Raw genomic sequence first — 8418 nt, 5'->3', positions numbered from 1 at the left:
TGGCAATCATCCTTTCGCTACACAGAAAACAGTAAGTGATTTAAGGAAACTTGTCATAGGCCAAACAACCACGGACCCTAAACCAGGCCTCTGGACACTTTTTCTACTAATGGTCCCACACAAGACTGTATACAGCTCTATATTCAGTGACCCTCCTATATGTTTCAATAAAGGTTTCTGTTTTTTAAACAAGTGCAAGATCTAATAAAATATGCTCACTTATATCCGCCATGTACTACAGTAAGGAAGAAAAGGAGATAATTACGAAGAATACAGATAACCAAACAATTATATGTGGTCCTTTAGAACAGTTATTCTCAAAGCATGATTTTAGGAACAGCAATATCAGTAGCATCTAGAACTTGTGAGAAATGCCAATTCCTCAGAGTCTAGCCTGAATCTATGCAATCTGCAGACCTAAATTCCAGTAACCTGTGATTACACAAGACATTCAAGTGATTCTGATGCATGTTCAAGTTTAATAACCAGAGCTTTAGAGTATATAGTGTGATTTACTATAAATCATATTAAAATTATTTTAAGTGGCCAATGCTCCTTAAGGATATAATCAACTGGCAGCTATAGGCCAGAAAACAAACACAAAAGAAGAAAAAAAGAGACTGTATTTTTTTTTTTTTTTTGAGACAGAGCCTCAAGCTGTCACCCTGGGTAGAGTGTAGTGGCTCACAGCAACCTCCAACTCCTGGGCTCAAGCGAGTCTCCTGCCTCCGCCTCCCAAGTAGCTGGGACTACAGGCGCCCGCCACAACGCCCGGCTATTTTTTGGTTGCAGCCGTCATTGTTGTTTGGCGGGTCCGGGCTGGGGATTCGAACCCGCTACCTTAGGTGTACGTGGCTGGCGCCTTAGCCGGTTGAGCTATAGGTGCCGAGCCAAGAGACTGTATTTTTAAAAAGAACTTCAGAAATATCCCAACTTAGGGCAACAGACAATTGTAAAGATATGTCTTTAAATTGTACTACACAATACAAATCATTCCACTAATTCTTTTATTGGGAAGAATGCAAGCACTTTCTTTCAGAATAAGTAATACAATTCATGTGATTTCAAATTAGAGATGATGTGGTAGAAAATATGATGGAAACAAATTAATGAGCTTAATCACAGGCTCAATGGAAAGAAACAGTAACCAATATGAAGGCCTAATTATATAAATGTTAAAGCTCAGATAGGACAGCAGTACAGGGGGCAGATAAAGGCAAGACTAGGAGTCTTAGCCAAGTGGGACTATCAAGAGCTTAGAAAGCTAGTACCTCACTAAAACAAAAAAGTGAAAAGAGACAAAGTGCGACTTTCTGCCACATGAGTTGTAAAACATAAAGGAACTGCAAAAAGTAAGAGAACAAGTTTGAACTGAATCTGTCACTATACCTTAGGGAAAGTATTTCATGAGAACTGCTACTCAGGAGGTAAAAAGTATGGCAGAATCACACAAAAATCGAAGCAACATTATTTATAATACAAAAAGAGAACCTGATGGCAACAATTATGAGACTTCTATACGTGGAATTCTATGAGGCCATAAAAAATAATATATACCAATTACTGAACACTCAAACATCTACAATGGCAAGTAGAAAAAAGAAATTAAGCAAAACACATACCTTGACCCAATTTCTATTTCAAAAACCATGCTAACACACACATATGTATGTGTGTGTGTGTGTGTGTGTGTGTGTGTGTGCATAGAACCAAAGTCAGAAAACTATAAACTACAAGGGCCATAGCAAGTGTTGGATTACAACTGAATTTTATTTTATCTATACTCTTTTTCTCTACTTTCTGAATTTTCTTGCTTTATAGATGAAAAACAATTACACTCATAATGAGGAAATCATAAAGATACATTCATATACTTTTTTTTTAAAGCAATAGATGAGATTTTCTCTACTGGCAGGGACCTAAAAGAGTACTACCCAGGAGTAGAGGTATTAAAGCAATGATAAAATTCTAGAGACTTCATGAAGACAGCATTCAAAGGTAAAGATACAGACTTTAGAAGAAAACAAACCTTAAACTGTGGGCAGTCTTCATAATGTACATATCCTCTTTTCAGCCAAAATACCCCACAAAAATGTAACATCATCTACCTAAGCCACTACATTTAAAAAAATAATCCAAATAATGAGAAATATAGAAAACCACATACTATGTATCAGACACTGTCACATGATATTTCATCTATGACAAATTGCAAGGTATAATCTGTATTTTACAGATAAGAGGCACAAAGAGAACAAACACATTCCTGATGGACAGTGGACCCTAGAGCTCATGCCTGGTTCACTTCCAAGTCTGAGCTCTTTCCACTACACCAGGCTCCAAAAGAGATCCTTAGCACATAGTTTTTCATTGCTGTTGTTTTGGTTTGGTTTTTGAGACAAGGTCTCGCTTTGTCACCTCAGGTAAAGTGCAGAGGTATCATTATAGCTCTCTGTAACCTCAAAACTCCTTGGCTCAAGCAATCAATCCTCCTGCCTCACTCAGCCTCCCAAATAGCTGATACTATAGCCACATGCCACCACAAGACCTGGCTAATTTTTCTTTCTTCTTTTTTAAGAGAGATGTGACCTTGCTCTTGTTCAAGCTACTCTCAAACTCCTGGCCTCGAATGGTCCTACAGCCTTGGCCTCAAAGTGCTAGGATTTTACAGGAACACACCACCATGCTTGGCTTAACACATAGTTTTAAAGGGATATAAAGTAAAATGGGATGCCCATACAACTTCAGAAAAGACTCCATTACCCTCTGTTGCAGAAACTAAATATTATAGATTAGAAGATATGAAGAAGGGAAAAGGCAGTTAGAACCCAATGTGATGCAGTCCTATAAGCTATGTTAAGGGCTTCTGACCCCTAAAGGAATTTTTCTTTTTTTGGAGGGGACAGAGTCTCACTTTGGGTAGAGTGCTGTGCTGTCACAGCTCACAGCAACCTCAAATTCACAGGCTCAAGTGATTGTCTTTCCTCAGCCTCCCAAGTAGCTGGACTACAAGTGCCATCCACAATGCCCAGCTATTTTTTTTAGAGATGGGATCTCACTCTTGCTCAGGCTGGTCTCCTACTTGTGAGTTCAAGCAATCCACTCGCCTTAGCCTTCCAGAGTGCTAGGATTACAGGCGTGAGCCACTGCATTAGCCCTAGAAAATTATATTTTTAAAAATGTTCCTTCAGCCTCCTTTTGGGGATCATAGTGGTAATATAATGATCAAACAAAAGATATTGATTAGATAGTTACTAGAGGTATGGAGGAGAAAGAAGATATAAGAAGTATTCAAGAAATAAAACTGAGAAGACCTACTGACTGATGTGATACTCTCTTAAGTCCAACAACCATCTGAACTTAATTCTAAACATATTTACATACATCTTCAACATTAATAAGCTTTGAAGGCATCTCCAATTGGAGGTCTTGCAACTTCAGTTCTTTCTTACTTTTTGCCTTTATAAAGCACATCTATCCAAATTTATATAGATATTTAAAAGTATTTGATTCACAAACTGATAGATTAAAAATATGATATATCCATACAACGAAATATTAGGCAAAAAAAAGGATGAAATACTGATATACAACATGGATGAACCTTGAAAATATCAAAGTGAAAGAAGACTGTCACAAAATACCAAATATAGTATAATTCCATTGTATGAAATATCCAGAATAGACAAATCTATAGAGAAAAAGAATAGTGGTTCCCTATGGCTAGAGGAATGGTTTCTTTATGAGGCAATAAAAATGTTCTAAAGTTGACTGTATAATCCTAACACTCTGGGAGGCTGAGGCGGGTGAATTGCCTGAACTCAGGAGTTGGAGACCAGCCTAAGCCAGAGACCCCATCTCTCAAAAAATAGCTAGGCGTTGTGGTAGGCGCCTGTAGTCCCAGCTACAAAGGAGGCTGAGGCAAGAGAATCGCTTGAGCCCAAAAGTTTGAGGTTGCTGTGAGCTGTGACACCAGCGCACTCTACTAAGGGTGACAAAGTGAGGCTTTGTCTCAAAAAAAAAAAAATTTTTTTTTGATTGTAGTAGTAGTTGGACATTATGTGAATATACTAAAATACCCTAAACCTAATAAAAACACTTTAGGTGAACTGTACAGTAAAAATAGTATCAAAATAATGTTTTTTAAGCATTTGGGGTTTTTTTTTTTTTCAGATTCTTATTGAATATGATGTACTATGTATAGGCACTAAGTAAGGTAGGTGGACACAGGAGGAACAGATGAAGACAACAGGACTTAAGCCCTAAAAGAACACAACATCTACAAGAACTTACCCCGCTACAAACCAAGTGGTTTCCAGTATTAGGTTTGTCTACCTGGTTCTGTAGGAAACAATCCTCTAAACAGCTTTATGAAAAATGTTTACGTATGACATAGTTCCATTTTTCTTGTGATTCTTAATTCCATTGAGGTATTTACCTATAAACAGATATATTCCAAGTAACTGACCAAAAAGGTTACTTAATCATATACTTAACCTTCTCTATAAAAGATATTATTCCTCTGTTCTAAAAAGAAAAATCCCTGGATAGAACACTCTTAGAGATAAGTGAGCATTCTAAAAAAAAAATCAGATATCAAAGAGTTTTGGATTTTTATTAATGCCTAACAACACTAGCTGTCAGTTAATGTCCAGCTGCAGAAATCTGGTTCATCTTATGCTTTAATTAGAACACGTGTAACAGAGATCCATTTTCAAATCTGCTTTACACGATGAAGATCTGGATTCAAGACCTCATGCTATCTATGCTGGACTGATACTTAGTATTAGAGAGGGTTGGGGAAAGAGAGGCAAACAATGTATACATCTCTACAAAAAGAAGCAAGGCCACAGAAAAAATGCCGTTATGTTTTCATTGCCCTAAGGAAATAATGAGAATTAAATGTCTAAATATAAACACATTCATGGCAGCAATTTTTAAAATAGCAAGAAATCAGAAACAACCTACTTCTCTTTATTTTTTTTATTTTTTTTATTCATTTATTTTTTTTGGCTGGGGCTGGATTTGAACCCACCACCTCCAGCATATGGGGCCAGCACCCTACTCCTTTGCACCACAGGCACTGCCCCAACCTACTTTTCTAATAATAAGGGGCTGCATACACAAATAATAGTTCACATTAGAACACTATATGGCCATGAAAATTTCTATTTTACAAGTACCCCAATGATATGAAAGTAACGAGCTTTTTAAAATATAAAACATCAGTTACAAAAATAGCATATCTGATGTCTCAATTTTATAAAACCAAAAATGCAAAGGAGAAAATTGAAAATGAAGTTACAAAATGACAAGATTATATAATATGGTTATGATTTTTTTAATCTTTGGTGGTTTTGTGTGATTCAATTTTTCTAAAATAGAGTATTTTGGGGGGAGGGAGTTTGTAATTTGTAGTCATTTCTCAGCTTCTCATCAAATAAAACACAGAGGCAAAAATGTCTGATACAAAATGAGAGTTCTAGTGTTCTCAAGTTTTAATATAGTGAGTAGTCTTCTAATGAGTTTTTTTTTATTTAGTCGGGCTTTTACCAGTGCTGTTTCTTGTACCAAGAACATTTGCAGCCACTCTTCCTGCACCCCTTCACTTGGCCAACTCTGAAGAATAAGGAAGCAAAGGTGTCACTCCTCCAGGAAATCTCTGGGCACTTTTCCTATGTGCCGATAGCACTCTGGCTTAGAAATGCTCCACAACGTTTACCATCATTCATGGAACTGCGGTTGCCTAGTTTTATAGTCTCCTCCCTCACCAGATTCTAAGATACTTTGAGGGCCGAAAATATTTCTATTGTGCTTACCTTAACCATTTAGCTCCTAGCACATAGTAAGGACTTGATAAAATATTTTTCAAAAAAAAACCCCATGAATTAATATATTAATATATTAACAGGTGAATGAATAAGTAAATGGTCTACCTTAGAGGCTATGCATGCCCAATTCTTAGCAAAATTTACCTTGAGGTAAAACAGGGGTATGTGTTGCATGTAATAAAAACGTCAGAGTGTAATCACTCAGTACTTTAAGCAAAAGACAGGTCTTATGTTGCTCCTGTTTTCAGAGTTCAAAAATCTAAAAGCATGACTCTAGTAGAAAGTTAAATATATTCAATGGCAGGGTATTAAATACATTAGTTAATGTCTTAAATACACCACTTGCAAATAAACAGAAGTAATGTGCAATTAAGGGAGACAATTAAAATAGATTATACCATATTTCCTGAACTTGGTTACCAAAAGATCAGATTCAGATGTTGCTTTTTATTCATAAGCTTTGAAAAGTAAATAAAACATTCTGCACACTGCTCACCATAAATCTTAACTTACCATTCAAATTTAATCTAAACACAAACATAACCCTAAAACCTCCTCCAGTCCCACAAATACTCAGACAACCAAAATCTGATTTCCAGAACAGCAATTTTGCTTCACAAGTACAACATTTATGCTAAAGAGATAAATTATGCAAATCACAATGGTTTATGCTTATGTAATAGCTAAGCTTATTCTTTACAAGTCTACAAATTTACCTAAAGCTCAGGTTGTCTAATGAAACAATTTTACTATTTAGCACAATTTTATTATTGATTTTGATGTAAGATCTATTTAGGAAGAGCTGATAGAAGCTTCAAACAATATGCACTGCTCCCTATTATTTACTTAGCACTTGATGACAGTACCTATACAATAAACTCAAGTTAAAAATTAATTCACAAATTAAACTTCTACTTTATTGGACCAGTACTATACTTACCTTCCTTCCATGCTATCTAGAAATGTTTAAAAAAAAGTAATTTAGGGTGGTGCCTGTGGCTCAAAGGAGCAGGGTGCCAGCCCCATATACCAGAGGTCGTGAGTTCAAACCCAGCCCCGGCCAAAAACTGCAAAAAAAAAAAAAAAAGAAAAGAAAGAAAAACATTTTAAAAAAAAAAAAGTAATTTAAATGAAATGTCAAGGCCATGTTTAAACTAGATCACTCATCACTAATCTTAGTTAGGAGACAATCTAATTAGCTGAAAGTACATTGGTAAATTTTCCAAATACAAGTTTTTAAATTCGTTTTAATTTTTAAAAGTTCTTCTGATACATACATTAAAATGTTGAAGGGTTTTTTAGAAATTAAAAATTTCAAACAAAGTGATCAGCAACACCTCAAGTAATAGGAGAATAACATCCAATTTTCTTTTTTTTTTTTCTTTTTTGGCAAAAATTCAAGACTCTTGGTTAAAACACACAAAAAAATCCAATTCAAGGAATGCAGGAAAGCATTACATAAATAAATAAGAAACAAACATGACGATCGTTTTAGTCCAAGAGATTTCACTGCAGCGCTGTTCTAACACTGGAAATTCTAGGAGCACAGTCCCAGTCCTGGAGTTGCTCACAGTATGGTAGGAAAGATGATGTGTAAACAGATAATTAGGGTTCCCTGTGTTCAGTGGATGCTGCCCTTAGGTCTTTGCAGTAGTTTCTGGTGTGACTTTTTTTCACTGAGTACTTACTTGGGCACCTACCACTACTAAAAATAAATAAGACAAAGTACTTTCAAGAATTTTTAAATCTAGTTTGGAGCACTATACAAATGTACAAATAATTGTCCCACAAGAGACAAAGCAGTAAGTGCCTTAAGAAAAAAGACTAAAATAAGAGGAATGCCAGAGAAACAATGGCCCAGGACACAGTATCTAAAAAGTGTTGGAGCCAGATGGAGGGAGAAGAGTAAGGAGCTTATCAGCAAGGAGAGTAGTGACATAGACTAAGAGCTTAGTTTAGACTCAGAAAGGGTCTGCAGTAAGTCGAGCTTTGGGGCTGGCAGTGACAAAATAAGAGAGGTACGGAAAAGCCTTCAATCCCAGGGCCCCGGAGAGAGCTTGACAGTGAAATGACCAGTATCTACCACAAGCCTGCAGTAGGACAGTGAGAACAAAAAAAGAGTAAAAGAGAGACACGAATTTTATAAACCACCTCCTCCCCTCCATGTACACAGAAATCATAATGAGACTTTTTTTTAAATGAAGGGACAATTTCAGGAGACAAAGCAAAACAATCTACCTGGACTGGGCACAGTGGCTCAGGCCTATAATGCTAGCATTCTGGCAGGCCAACGCAAAAGAACCCCATGAGCTCAGGAGTTCCAGACCAGTCTGAGTAAGATCAAGACCCCATTTTTACCAAAAATAGAAAAATTAGCCAGGTGTTGTGGCAGGCACCTGCAGTCCCAGCTACTCAGGAGGCTAAGGCGAGAGGATCACTTGAACCTAGGAGTTTGAGGTTGCTATGAGCTAGGCTGACGCCAAGCCACACTAGCCTGGGCAACAGAGTGAGACTTTATCTCAAAAAAAAAAAAAAAAAAATCTACTTAAAGGAATCACCTAAGTATGGGAGTTGAAGAAACAGGAAG

Source organism: Otolemur garnettii, unplaced genomic scaffold, assembly GCF_000181295.1.
Source record: "Otolemur garnettii isolate 467f Iridium unplaced genomic scaffold, OtoGar3 scaffold00006, whole genome shotgun sequence".
Taxonomy (NCBI): domain Eukaryota; kingdom Metazoa; phylum Chordata; class Mammalia; order Primates; family Galagidae; genus Otolemur; species Otolemur garnettii.
The sequence above is the reverse complement of the archived record's forward strand: the minus strand, read 5'-3'. Positions refer to the sequence as shown.